General features: G+C 39.7%; 1 protein-coding gene across 3 annotated transcripts in view; it reads left to right on the plus strand.

Annotated features, from left to right (window-relative positions):
- The first annotated feature begins 11315 nt into the window (after positions 1 to 11315).
- The window catches only part of oxr1a (oxidation resistance 1a), a 190083-nt gene continuing 185519 nt past the window's right edge, over positions 11316 to 15879 (plus strand). For 2 of the 3 annotated variants that reach the window (XM_017453056.3, XM_017453058.3), the window contains exon 1: positions 11316 to 11419. The gene's annotated coding sequence lies outside the window, so the exon portion shown is untranslated. The remainder of the gene's footprint in view (positions 11420 to 15879) is intronic. The other variant, XM_017453054.3, reaches the window with a different exon arrangement.

Genomic DNA, 15879 nt, shown 5'->3' on the forward strand with positions numbered 1-15879 from the left:
CAACCTAAACCCACTTCCAAAACCTACCATTGCCCCACCCTAAATCCACTCCCAAACCTACCATTACCCCACCCTAAACCCACTCCCAAACCTACACTTACCCACCCTAAACCCACTTCCAAACCTACACTTACCCCACCCTAAACCCACTCCCAAACCTACACTTACCCAACCTAAACCCACTCCCAAACCTGCATTTACCCAACCTAAACCCACTCCCAAACCTACATTTACCCAACCTCAACACACTCACAAAACCTACCATTACTCATCCTAAACCCACTCCCAAACCTACATTTACCCAACCTCAACACACTCACAAAACCTACCATTACTCATCCTAAACCCACTCCCAAACCTACATTTACCCAACCTCAACACACTCACAAAACCTACCATTACTCGTCCTAAACCCACTCCCAAACCTACCAAATTGCTTGATTTCTATACACTATTTTTTTTTTCAAGTTCAACCACTGATAATGGTTATATATCTTAAACAGCACCTTCAAAATTATTTGAGGCGTTTGAGTTTAAGTAGTTTTATTGTAACAGCTGTAATGGCACTACATTTTCACCAGTTACAGTAAATGAGTGCACTGTAAAATTAAACGGAGGAACAAATCCCAAGAGTTATTTCCTAATCTAAAGTGAATGACACTATAAATCACCAAGAACCAAGAGCCCAATTCAGTATTGAGATAGAGAGATAGATTTAAAAAAAAATATTCATATAAATGATTTTCTAAATGGAAATCCGACAACTGAAATGAATTAGTAGCTCTTATCTATTCATTTCAACAGGGTTGGGAATATGAAGACTGAGGATACAAGGAACAGCACAATATTCACTTCCTTCGTAACACTCAGGGAGTTTCTGCTGATAGCTCGTGAACAGACTCCATCACACACCATTCCAGTCACTAGTATACCAGTGGTCACCAACCCTTTTCCTGGAGATCTACCTTCTTGAAGACTTTAGCTCTAACCATTGTCACGCCCACTTGACCATCTTGATAACTAAAACAGGTGTGTTAGATTTTGGTTGGAGATGAAACCTTCAGGAAGGTATATCTCATGGAAGAGGACTAGTGACCACCGCTGTATACAGTACTTGTATCTTCCTGTCTGTCGCACTGGTACACGGTGATTATCTTATCCCGCATAGCTCAAACTTTTCTATAATATTTATATATGGCACCAAGGCTGTGGAGACCACTATTTTGTTCTACTTGTATATATGTAGATAGAATTAAGTTCCCTACTCTTACTGGAAAACAATTGCATATGCACCAACTGAGAGAACCTCCAAAATGCTCAATGGGTGGCATATATGGTGAGGATACAAGCCATACAAGCCACAAGAGCTAGGACATTTTGAGCTGTCAGGAAATGTGTACAGATCCCTGCGACACATGGCCATGCATTATTGTGCTGAAAGGTGAGGTGATGGCGGTGGATGAAAGGTAGACAATGAGCCCTAGGATCTTATTACAGTATCTCTGTGCATTCAAACTGCCATTGATGAAATGCAGTTGGGTTGGTTGCGTATAGGATACGCCCATCCATTCTGAATCCACACCATCACCAAGGGCCACTTAGTTCACAACATTGACATCAGGAAAATGCTCACCCACAAAACGTCGTCTGAATTATATGCCATCTGCCCAGTACACCTAGATTCGGGATTCATCTACAGTACGAAGAAGCCCTGCTATGCACTTTGTGCGTGCAAATGGCCTTCCCTATGATATATTGTAGTAGAGAATACCCTGATATAAATGCTTTATTTATATTAGAATGAACAGACAATGAGTTCTAGGGGGCACGATGGCTTAGTTGTTAGCACATTTGTGTCGTACCTCCAGAGTTGGGGGTTCAGATCCCACCTCCTCCCTGTGGGCCTGCAATTTGCATGTTCTCCTGTGCTTTGGGGGTTTCCTCCCATAAATCCAAAGACATGTGTTGCAGGCTGATTGGCATTCCTAAATTGTCTGTAGTGTGAGAATGTGTGTGCAATTGTGATCTGCAATGGGCTGGCCCCTCCCATCCAAGGTGTACCCCACCTTATGCCCCAAGTTCCCCACTATAGTCTCCAGGCTCCCGTGCAACCCTAAATAAGATAAGCAGTATAGAAATGGACAGACAATGTGCTTGATACAAATCCTTTTTCTTTTCTTTTTTTTAAACAACCTTTCTTGCCAGAAAGGTTCACTGGGCATCTGTTTGAGACTAGAGGTGTGCATCAGGACTGGGATTCTGCAGAAAGTCATCCAAAAAGTCCTTTTGTTTGGGTGCGAGTGAGCTGTGAGATATAAAGCTTGTGGGACAAAGAAAGGTCAAAATCACTTATATGAACATGCTGTACTCTGCAAAGCATGTACAACATCCTTAGTAACTGCCTGGTCAAGGTTGTAGTAGGTTAAATTGGGCTACTACTTTGCTTATGTTTTAAAGTAAATTTGTTAGAAAATATTACTAGACCCATTTCAGGTTTAAATCTAAATACAGATATTTGGAGCATGAAATAGATACAGAGGCATAGTGGGTATCTAAGGAGGAATGACACAAAACTATCAGGTAATGGAGGCTGAGACGGAAGCAAGTATCAGTAAGGCAATTTAACGGGAAGACAAATCCACAGGGTTAGGCAGAAATCAATAACCATAGACAGGAAAGGGTCAAACCGTCATGCAAATAATCCAAACTAGGCAAGGCAGAGAATCAAAGTCGATGGAATAACATTTTTTGTTTGTTTGTTTGTTTTATGTGTGGCGTGATTATGAGTGCAATTGGGAACAGGTGTCTCTGATTAGTCCTCAGGAGAAGGTGCCATGTCTGTGTGTAGTTTTGGGAGTTGTAGTTGTTGGCCTTGTTTGTAGTTTCTGGTGCATTCTGGGAAATGGAGTCGTGAGTTTGACATGACACGACAACAACAACCACTCAGCTGCCACTCAATGCATCAATACTCCACCTATTGTCAGGCCTTGTGTTCAGGAGAATGGTGGATCATTTTTTCATGAATAATTTAAGGGGGTACAAACACTGACAGATGCTGTATTCATTATCCAGATTTAAAAAAGCCACATTCCAAGTGGAATTTGGTTGTACAGCAACACAAGTGTACTATATTGTAAGTTTATATGGTGGTTTACGTTCGAGTGAATTTGAACTCTTCTTAACTCTTCTGGTGTGAAGTCAAAGCCCAACTTATGCAATTATATTGCTGAGTATTATCTACTATGTCATTAAGTGCCTTATTGAACACTTTCTCACAGTAATTCAGGTGGTATTTCGAGAAGTCCATTTGCCATTTTCATTTTAAGCTGGCATTTGCTTTCATCCAAATCAAGAATCCAGTTCCGGCCTAAATCTAAGCACTTAAGGCCTTTGCTCAAGAGGCAAGCTCAACCTCTCATCATTAACACAGAAACTTAAGCTTCCATATTTAGTCCTATTAAAGGTAAACCTTTCAGAAACTCAATAAAACCCATTGCCCTTTGACCACTTTGAGCACAATGCTATTGACTATTGAGTAATGATCAATAGATTAAGACTATTTATGCATGTCTCAAGGCAGAGCAATATCAAGGTAAAGCAGAGATTGAATTCTTTAAGCATATGACTTGTTTACTTTGAGCTGAAGCTATTAGGACACATTTGAAGGAGATACACAGTGCCTCATGAGAGGATTTGTGTAGCCTGTCTTCAATTATTTACACGTCAGATGTCCTTGACACGCTCGGCCGTTGGCATCCATGCTTGTCATTTGTTGTCAGATTTATCATGCACAGCTCCAAGCTTTGCACAGATTGCAGATAAGGCATTCATGGCTGCAAGTCCACCACGATTTCAGAAAATATTATCAGTCATATTCTGTACACTACTCAGCAATACATGCCCCACTCACCCAGACCATTTGTTTAGACTTTATAGCAATACATTTGTAAAATTATATTAATTTCTTTGCTTTAGTTTGAGATTGCTCTGCAATGTAGCATACTCGGAGCAGAATTAAGCCCTTTAGGGGATGTTATGCTACGTACAATGAAAAAGCATGAAAGAAGTAAAATCACTTAATAAATACCTGGTGCTGAATGTATTTCCTACTTCTAGTTTCATCCTCGTTTCATTCTCTACATGCATATGGACTTCTTCTCTTCTCTGCTTATAAATAAATAAAACACCTGATGAGTCATATTTTAAGCTGAAACACACAAGGGCTTTTTATTGCTTTATTCTAACATTATATTTTTCCAAGCAACAAAAAACATGGATAATCTATAATCATAAACAGTAACGCTACTACGAAGCAGCCTTTATTTTGTCATATAGGCATTACAGTACAGTGAAACTCTATTCTTCACACATCCCAGCTTGATAGGAAGCACAGAGGGTTAAGGGCCTTGCACAAGGGCCCAACAGTGGCAGCTTGGTAGTGCTTGGGCTTGAACCCAGAGCCTACACCATTGAGCCACCTCTGCCCTACACCACATGAGTGTGTAAACCTGAAACATGGAGTAACAGCTACAGTAGGAAATGGACAACACAATACAATCGACAAGACTTCGCAATGAGACATAGACACGCCAGGGTATGAGTAGACAAACTAATCAGGAGAATGCAACACAAAACAGGTGAAGACAATGTGATAACAAGCCAGGACAGGACAATGGAAGAAACAGGACTAGAACCACAACAAGACAACCATGAGCACATGGTGCTTCTCGCCATAGGAACCGTGACTTGAAGAGAGAAACTGACAGCACCAAGCTTCATCCAGTAATGTCATATGAGACTGTAGACACTTTTAGAAAATAGTACAATCATGAGTCCTCTTTCTGGCAAATTTGTAACATTTCCTGGTAACTGAGTATGTTTATTGATAGTATTGTTAACTGCTTATGTATTTTTAGATCCAAGATACAATTCAAAACAACTTACATGTCATCAATTATCGATCACTACTATTTAAAATATTGTTTAGGCATATCAATAATTTTGCCACATATCTTTTTGAGAGTAGAAACTATTATTAGTTTGAAAGAGTTAAGTAGTTTTTCCCATTCTTTGAGTGGAAAATTTCAATAATTGTGTGTAATATTCCATTTCATACAGTCATTCTTGCTCATTCTCATGAAGGGTGCCAATAATTTTCAGTGTTGGCTGTATATCACCAAATATGCAAGGACAAGTAACTTTAACAGATTCTTCTTTTTGTTCTTTTTTCTTTTTCTTTTTCTTTTTTTTAAAAAAAGGTACTGATGTACAGGAAGAATTATCAGGAACAAATCAATGCCAGAATACCGCTGCACACTTTTCTGAGGTGACAGGATGAGATGTAGCAGTAATTGAGATAACATAAGACCACATGAAAACCCATATCCTGTTTGTATGTCTGTTCATCAGATATGCCTGGAAAATCTCCACGGAGGTTACACTCTATCAGAGAAAGGCATCGTGAACCACTGATGTTCATACATACCGCAAGCTGATTTCTTGCCAATATTATTTTGCCCTCAGCATGAGAATGGCATTTTTTTCTCTCATAGAAAAAGGGAAGTACTTTCTCCAATTTTTTGATGTGGAAAATTTCCTATTAAACAGAAAATGTTGGTTAAAAGGTCTTATCCAGTAACACACTATGCCAAAGTTGAAAGAAATTCCAGAAATGATGAGGAAGAAAGTGTCTGGGAAGAGTTGCAAAGCTATTTAAAAAGGCTTTGGGACTCCAAAGAACCACAGTGAGAGCCGTTATCTCCAAATGGAAAAACTCTGCACAGTTGTCAACCTTAACAGACGAGGCCAACATTCCAAAATTCCTCCAAGAGCACAGAAACAGTTCATCCAGCAAGTCACAAAATAGCCAAGGACAACATCGAAGGACCTACAGACCTCTCTTGTATCAATAAAGGTCATTGTTCATGACTCCACTATCAGAAAGACACTGAGCAAAAATGGCGTCCGTGGAATAGTGGCGAGGTGAAAACCACTGCTAACCCAGAAGTACATTAAGGCTCGTCTGAATTTTGCCAAAACACATCTTGATGGGCCTCAAACCTTTTAGGAGAATGTTCTGTGGATTGATGAGTAGAAAATGGAACTGTTTGGAAGACAGGGGTCCTGTTACATTTGGTGTAAACCAAACACAGAATTCCACAAAAAAACATTATACCTACGGTCAAGCATGGTGGTGGAAGTGTGATGGTGTGGGGATGCTTTGCTGCTTCAGGGCCTGGGCAACTTGTAATAATTGAGGGAAACATGAATTCTGCTCTCTACCAGAAAATCCTAAAGGAGAATGTCTGGTCTTCAGTCAGTAAGTTGAAACTCAAGCGCAAGTGGATTATGCAGCAAGACAATGATCCAAACCATAGGAGTAAATCCTAGTCCTAGAAGTAAGTGAAAGACTGATCTCCAGTTATTGGAAGTGTTTAGTTGTATTTATTGCTGCTAAAGTTGGCCCAACCAGATTTTATGTTTAAGGGGGCAATTAGTTTTTCACATTGGTGATAGGTGTTGGGTAACTTTTTTTGCTTCAATAAAAACAAAAAAATAAACCAAAACTTTACTGTGTGTTTACTCAAGTTGCAATCATTCACTCAGAGGAACATCATCCACTGATCTATTATGCCATTCCCGCCTAGCCTGACATTTGAGAACATGGGCTCTTTGTCTGATTCAAATGCCATCTATGTTTTTTAAATAGTTTTGAAAAAGTGTAATATGAAGAGGAATGAAGAGCATCAGTGTTTGTCCAATGAATCCGAGGCAGAAACGGTGAAGCGCTCAGGTGCTGCTCTTCCTGAAGGTCATCTCTTTTGGCTAATGTTGGCACCCTGTTGCTTCCTCATCTCTCCTGTACTGTCACTGTTAATGTTGTTCTCACAGGGTAGAGCAAAGGTAGGATTCGTGTAGATAAAGGAGGATAAGGACACCTCGGCTGCACCTGCAGTTTTACAGGTAAATGTCACTTGCACATGATCGAGCACAGCCGGTGTGATGAGGTGCTAGCATCGAAATAAATAATAGGGAATATTCGTCAAGGGGGTTGAAAAAAATGTGCAAAGTTTCTTTAGAACATCTTTTATCAGCTGTGAAAGACAAGGTACTATCCAAAAAATGCACAACATGCACTAGCGAGGGCCATTTAGCATGACTCATTTGAATAATGCAAGCTCAACCACTGCTAACGTTCAGTGATTAGCACTTTTGGGTGAAGTGTCTGTTTAAATTCCATCCATCCAGTGACACCCTGACTTAATAAGCAGCCTTTCAGCAGGTTCATATGACAGTATCAGAAGCATCGCTCATGGGACTCCACACAGCGTGCATCGATTTCCATCTCTGGCCACTGACACTCCCGATCAATCAATGTGCTAACAAGTCTTCATCTCTGATCTGAAAAATGTGGCACTTTCAGCTACACTTCCACTTCCTGATGGCTGAGAGCTGGGTGTGCATTCACACGTGGTGTGTCATGATGCCTCTGAGAAATGCTTATATTTGTGTTTGGAGATTAGTGCTTTGGTCTAGTGTCAGTTGATGAGTAGGAAATGAAGTGTTCTTAATAGAAACCACTCCATTCTGTTGGAATATACCAGGATGCTGCATTTGAGGACAAGTCGCAACTTGTAATTCCCTGTCTACAACTTGTAAACACGACTAATAACACCCCCTCAACTCGAAATTTCAACTCGTCAACTTGTCGTTGTCATCTCAACTTCCAGTTCCTTCCCCATTTACTGAGTGACGTCAAATCAACAACGAACAGTGTACATTATCTCTTCTCTACTTTTAAATTAGTTTATAGACGTATTGGCTTTAGATCAGTTAATATACAGGCATAATTCTTGGTTAAATACACCATATTAACCATAAAAATGGCTGTTAGAAAGTTATCACTAATGTAACTCAGCTAGCTTGTTGCTAAGCTACTCGCTATTGTCTACTATTGTTGCTGTACCGCAATTTCAGTCCAAAATGCTGCATGAATGTTTGAAGTACAGTAAATAGTAGTAGATAGAGTAAAGATAGTAGAACAGCACCAATAGCCACTCCGGGCCTGTAACTGTAAAAGTGCGCTTAAAGTAGCTTTGTATGAGCTTTACGTGCTCTGACAACGTAAACAAAATGCCCACTTTCGCATGTCGAACGTGCAAAGGTGGCAGATGAGGTTATTACAACTTGCAAATTACCATAAACAGGGTACCATGAATGCAGCTGTAAAGTCACCAATCCACCAACCGGCATGTTTATGGGAGGTTGGAGGAAACCAAAGAACCCAGAGGAAGCCCATGCTGACATGAACTCAAGACGTAACGCTGGAGCCGTGGAAACACTATCTGCTGCAGCACCATGCCACCTCACGGATTTCATCATGTCTGTTTCATTTAGCCGGAATGTTGGAAGGAAATGATATATGGAATGCAGACTGAATTCAAAGGGGTAAAAAAAAAACCCAAACAGTAATAAGATACTTTTATAAATTGATTCAGGGCCAGATATATAAATACATTCAAAGACCTCTCATACATAGTCTTATACATAGAATGATAATATTTAAAACAGCATCATTATGATTAAAGACGTGCAAGGACTATTAAAAACGAACTTGAAGAAGGACAATACAAAAACGGTACAGCAGTTAGCTTAAAAAACACATTTGCTCAGAAACTCCCGTTCCCACGGCAATGTTGCCGACGATGATATGTAAATATTATTTACGTTTAAAATGTGTAAGGGAATCACTCAGTGCCCTGGGGCGTGCCATTTCTGCATGCAGTAATTTCCTTCTGAAAGCAAACTTTGGAGAATGAAAACACTTTATTATTTGTATTAAGAGTTTCTCATTCTTATTCATAAGCTTATTGCCCATAGCTCCACTGTCTCGAATCACATCCTTGGGAAATGTTTTATGTGCTTATGAACTGTAAGTGTCTCTAATGTCATATCAGTTAGTCTTTCTGGTCACTGTTACATGTGAAAGTGTCCGCAAATGGTGTATTATGTAAGGAATAAAACACGACGCAGTATATAACGGGGTCATGTGATTCTGCCATGTGTCAATGGTTTTTAATTTGTTTACTGAATGTGGAAAGAGTCTGTATCTTACTATAGATGTTCTAACACCTTTTGACCAATCAGAATAAACATTCAACAGCGCTATCGTATAAATATACGGTACATACATGTATTTACGCATATAAATATGATTGATGATACAAGTTTAACTCTCGAGGTTAAATGACAAGCTCATGGAGGTGACTAAGGAATGTTCAAGGACTTTCCCTCCTTGTTAAGTACTCCGTGTTTAGTTATAAGGAGATTTTCTGGACTGGATCACCATAGCAACCAGGTACAGTTAGATAATGTGTGATATCTGAAGATAATAAGGAAAATATTGAGGATGTTTGTAGTTAGAAGGCTATGACGGACCTCTATGACTAATCCTACACTTTTTCAGTGAAGGTGATATTTTCCGAAATCCTTTAGTCTAAAGTGTTACTTATACCAAAATTGTGGACTTTTGCCATCTCCAGTTTTATAATACTGCCTTGGTCAAGGATTTAATTGGGCTGGATGTCACGAGAGCAAAACACTGGCACATCTGGTTTGTGTGAACGTCATGTAGAAGTGAGCAATTATTTGATGAAAATGTAAATTATTTCTAACACAATCTTCTTGTAAAAGCTGTTTGATGTGTTAGATCATTGCATTCAGTCATAGTCTGGCTATTTCTAGCGTGACTGCAGCTTTACGCTTTTTTTAGGGTCACGTACTAAGCTACTACACAGTAAACTAAAAGCAGACTACGCCAGAGGGGTAGTATGTCCGAGTTCTCAGTAGGCGAGAAACTGTAGGTGAGAAATACCCGGATGGCGTACTGCTTCCGGCGAGATTTTGCAGTATGCAATCAATAGACACTATGCGAGTCAAAAATCCCATAATGCAACGGGACTGGTCCGGACGAGCTCAGAAAAAAAAAACTTGGTTAAACAGGACTTGTTTAACAATACCCGAATAAATCGTTAACTTGTTTAAGGTTTATACAATAAAACAGTTGTCACAGTGTTTGAAACCTTTTTTTTTTTTGTGATGTCCATCATGCCGTAGCTGGCCAAGCTAACGGCAATGAATTTACCTCAGCCTGTCAACCCCGCCCACATTAAAGCGCTAATTCAGTTAACTTTCCTGATGTGCATTTTGCCGTTAGTGTGGTTGCTTTAATCTGGTGGTCCCTTTAAGATTTTTGTATCTTTGTGTGACGATGTCAAATGTCACATGATAATGCTAACATGGCGGATGTAGTATGTCCGGGATTGTATTCATACTACACACACATACTGATTAGTACTGTTTCAATGGCTGTGCAGTAGGCACTGCATCGAATGCAGTACGTACTGTCACAGTACATGATTTCGGACACCGCCTTTTACTTGCTGGTAAAAATCTGTGTCGTGGTCACCAGCGCCTCATCCATCCATCCATCCATCCATCTTCTATACCGCTTATCCTACAGGGTCGCAGGGAACCTGGAGCCTATCCCGGGGAGCATCAGGCACAAGGCGGGGTACACCAGGGACGGAGTGCCAATCCATCGCAGGGTGGACACTTTGGACATGAAAATCAGCCTGCAGTGTGGAGTTTGCATGTTCTCCCTGTTTGCAGGGGTTTCCTCTGGGTACACCGGTTTCCTCCCCCAGTCCAAAGACATGCATGGTAGGCTGATAGTCCAAAGTGTCCGTAGTGTATGAATGGGTGTGTGAATGTGTATGTGAGTATACCCTGTGATGGATTGGCACCCTGTCCAGAGTGTACCCCGCCTCGTGCCCGATGCTTCCTGGCATAGGCTCCAGGTTCCCCGCAACCCTGAAAAGGATCAAGCGGTATAGAAGATGGATGGATTTGTGAATTTAAAAAACAATACAATATTTTTGAAACAGGATTCATGTCGTACTTTTTCCTTGACACATTCTGACAGAAGAAGATAAAAAAAATCAGTCTTTTTAATAATTCAATTCTGAACCCAAACCTCGGGCCCAAGCATCGGGCACGAGGCGGGGTACACTCTGGACAGGGTGCCAATCCATCACAGGGTACACTCACATACACATTCACACACCCATTCATACACTACGGACACTTTGGACTATCACTAGTCGATAATAAATATAAAAAATAGTTTTAAAGCACTTAAATAGATACTTCATCTATGAAAAGAAAGACAAAAAAAGTCGAGATATACGAGGATGCTTTATGCTGGTATGTTCCAAGCCTCCCCCTTTTCCTACACAGATGGTACGGTCTATACTGAGAAGGTCAAATTACTCTGCACGTCGCGCGCGTCCGGTGAAACTGCGGCTCGTGTCAGAGTAACCGGCTCGGGACAGGCGGCTTTCCGCAGCATGAAGTGAATGTAAGTAGCATTTTCTCCTCGTTTTTTCCCCTTATGTGTTTTGAAAACGGTGGCGCGCTCGGACAGTGGAAGTTCGGCTGCTGAAACTCGGGATGTGACTCATCGTGGGACAGTAACGGATCCGCTCGCGCGCGCTGTGCACCTGAATGACGCGCAGGTATAATAACACAGAGCTCGTGCTCGGTTTCATCACCCTCCACTTTCCACGAGAGCTTTTAAACTGGGTTTATTTGGTTAAAGCTGAAGTGAAAGTTCATGAATATTCAGCAGGGTTATTGGTTATGCGTTTATTGCGGCTTTGGAAGTTTTCGGACAGTATTGGGTTGTCTCTTTTTGTTGTTGTTGCAGGAGTTATATCAATAGGAAGAGTTGAGCTTCTCAGGTCTAAACATAATAAACAATGATATAATAACAAAAACATAACAAACAAGTTCTTTTAGTTTAAGTATAGAAGAAAAAGCCTTTATTTTCGTCACGTGTACATCTAATATATTACACACACCTCTATATATATATATATATATATATATATATATATATATATATATATATATATATATATATAAAAAGTGTATGTGTGTATATATAATATAATACATATACATCTATAATCTTTATATATATATATATATATATATATATATGTATGTATATATATAAAATATATATATATATATATATATATATGTGTATGTATATATATAAAATATATATATATATATATATATATATGTGTATGTATATATATAAAATATATATATATATATATATATATATATATATATATATATATATATATATAAAATATACACACACACACACACCATCCATCCATCCATCCATCCGTCTATCTTCAACTGCTTACTCCTTTTCAGGGTCGCAGGGGAACCTGGGGCCTATCCCAGGAAGCATATATACACACATTATTATTATTATTGTTATTATTATTATTATTATTATTATTATTATTATTATTATATAAATAAAGTATACATGATTTTAAATGAAATGAATGTTATTTGGAATGAACAATGTTCTAAACAAATAAAGATACGAATAGGAGGCGCACTATTACGAAGATTGCCAGAAATGTTCATGTGGCATCTTTTCCAGGCTTTTACTACAGCCTCTTTCAGTTGTTGTTTGTTTTAGGGGGTTCAGGAGGTGAAATGCTGCTCAGTCGGGTGATTTACTGGTCTGGTGATTGACTTGGCCAGTCTAAAATCTTCCACCCCCCCACCCCGTCTTGATAAAGTCCTTTGTTGAGTCGGCAGTGTGTTTTGGGTCATTGTCTTGCTGCATGATAAAGGTCCTCCCGATTAATTTGGATGCATTTCTCTGTAAATTGGCGGACATGTTCCTGTAAACTTCTGAATTCATTCTGCTGCTACCATCATGAGTTACATCATCAATAAAGATCAGTGAGCCTGTTCCAGAAGCAGCCATGCAAGCCCAAGCCATGACACTACCTCCACCATGTTTCACAGATGAGCTTGTATGGTTTGGATCATATGCAGATTCTTTCGTTCTCCACACTTTGTCCTTTCCATCACTTTGGTAGAGGTTAATCTCGTTTCCAGAACTTTTGTGGCTCATCTTAGTATTTCTTTGCGACTTCCAATCAGGCTTTTTGATTCTTACTGCTGATGAGTGGTTTGTATCTTGTGGTATGTCCTCTATAGTTCTGCTCTTCTTAGGCTAGAGGTGTACATCGAGACTGGACGCAAACATAAATTTGCACAAGCAGGACGTTTTTACTTCAATGCAGATACGACCGAGTGCTCAGATGTGAAGCTTATGAGACAAACGTTCGTTAACATTAACAGGAACATGCAGTGCGATGCATTTACTACCGTTCACTTTGCAAATGTACTTTACTACTCAATCTGTTCTCCGTGTGTTTGTATTAGCTAATTTGTGCATGTTATTCTTTCAGAAACACAAGAAAAGCTACATATTGTTGGCACAGTAACCGCGACACAGAGAAATAAATATACAGATGGCACAGATGACTCACTCCCGCCTGATATAATCAAGTTTGAAATACATAAATACAGGGAAACTCAGACACCTCCAATTAGTCACAAGTTCTCTAGTTAAACAAGCTCACAACTGGACAACGATGCACTAAATTCAAAAACAAATAAATGCCTTACCGATTCAAGAACATAACTGTCAGCCCAGAAGCTTTAAGCGCTCGCACTCTTTCCGTCCTGATTGGCTGCAACTCCTGCCAGTTACCGTGTATTCCGAATTCTTTTGTGCCTGGATTTGGGGCGTGATGATATTTGACATATCTGAGATGTTGAGTACAAATTTCTGGGCATCTCCAACCTAGAACCCCTGACAAAGACCACTGTCGTTAACGTTAACATGCAGCACGTGATGCATTTACAGCGTGCATTCGTTCATCCTTAGTAACTGCCTGGTCAGGGTGGCTGTGGATTAAACTAGTTACTAAAATAATAACTGCGCACATCTTTGGTTGAGACCTGTTATGAACTTGAATGATGTAGCTGAGCTGGAGGAACTGTCCTAGGTGTCACAAACCATACTGACAGTGCTAGCATTTATCCAGATCCAGATACATGTACTGTCATTGCATTACATCTACATATCAGAGAATCTGAAAAAAAAAAAAATTCTGTAATCCTGTATAAGTGGGTAGCATACTTAGTATTTATAGACTTAAAAAGCAAAAAAACAAAAAACAAACTTGTAATAGCTATTATATTGTAGTGGGCTGAGTTGATTGAAAACGTGTGTGTGCATGGATCCTTATGATCCAGGGTGTGCCGTGTATTCCCGGGAAGTGTTTAAAGAAATTGAGTGAGATTATAATAGCTATAATAACATATTAAGGATTTTTGAGAATCCTATAATTATAATATTTATAGGGTTTGGTATTCTAATATCTGTAGTAATATACTGAAGAGTTTTTGGTGAGCTTTAATACTAATGATGACAGTGATATAGTGAATAGGTCTTCTGTAGTTACAAGAAGATAAGCAAAGTTTTTGCATCTCTAAGGTTATTATAATCCTCAGTATAATAGAAACGTTATGAGACTAGGACAACTTTTCTGTGCACATCAATGTGACTGAGTAGCAGGTAAAAGAGCAAAACCCTTGCTTGCTCTGCCGTAATCCTTCAGCGCACTGCTGTGTTGGCTCGTGTCTCACCTTGCACTGCTGTGTAAGCGCTTTCCCTGAGGCCCTGCACACCTCAGAGGCTGACGGTGTAGAACCAGCCTACAAATGCGGCTCCACGATGCGGATGTGCTCAGTAAGGGGGCGTGGCCGGCAATAGTCAGCGACGTATGAGAGCGTGTGCAATGGCTTTGACGGTGGACAGCGGTATTAGTATGGAAGTTCAAGTGTAAATAGAATAAAACATTATTATTATTATTTTCTTATAAAACAGCACTTGATCCAGCATATTCTATTATTTTGCATTTTTTTTATATATATATATCATGCTCCAACAGTTAACTTAATGAAGCTATGATGTACTTAATCAAGGTCGTGAAATTGCAAACAACTGCCCATATTTCTAATGCATGAAATGAATAAACAAACATCTGGTAAGAACCAGGTGTGAAAGCACCAGCATGAAGACCGAAAGAGCACCACCGCTGCCCCGATGATTCACGCTTTGATTATTAACAGAAAGAAGGAGGATTTAGATATTCATACGTTTAAGTGGGTGCGGTTTAGAGAGATGTCACTGGTGCATGAAGCCCGGGTTGTTCAGTGCTAAAATATCATTTTTTCCCTTTTTATAATGTCTGTGTATGGATGTCATAAGTGAATCCCGTGCGACCAAGAAAGCCCAATCAGATTCTGATCTTCTGTGGACCTGATCTCTTCTGTGTCCAGTCACTGACCGAGTCACTTTAGAGAAAGCCTTAATTAAAATGCCTCTTTCCTCTTAGGTAGATGTGGAAGTAGTGCATGTGGAAAGATGGCTATTAAGTGAAGCTACAAATGGATCCGGTACTGTATGTGACTTTAATACATTCAGTGCTTTCAATTCATGAAGTGTAAAGGTAATGATTGGCTCTTTTAGTGCATACGTTTCCTTCCAGGTTCCCCAGTTTCTTCTACATGCCAAAAACATGCAGGTAGGTGGTTTGGCTATGTTAAATTGTCCCTAAGTGTGTGTATGTGGTGATCTGCGATGAACTGGAGCCTTGTACAGGGTTACTGAAGACGAACGAATGCCTACAGACGAGTTGTTTGTTGTAGATACGTACATAGAAGATAATTATCGTTTTGGACATGACCTCATATGGACTCGTGGAGCTATGTTCAGAGTTGGCGAAGTCCATACGTCGTGTCAATATTTCCACAGGGAGAATGCACGTATTCAGAGATCTGTTAAGCATGCATCTAAGCCGATTTCAGAAAGCGTCTAAACTTTAAACATGAGCGCTTGTCTTTAAACGCAGAACAAAAGAA

Source organism: Ictalurus punctatus, chromosome 23 (genome assembly GCF_001660625.3).
Source record: "Ictalurus punctatus breed USDA103 chromosome 23, Coco_2.0, whole genome shotgun sequence".
NCBI classification, from domain to species: Eukaryota; Metazoa; Chordata; class Actinopteri; order Siluriformes; family Ictaluridae; genus Ictalurus; species Ictalurus punctatus.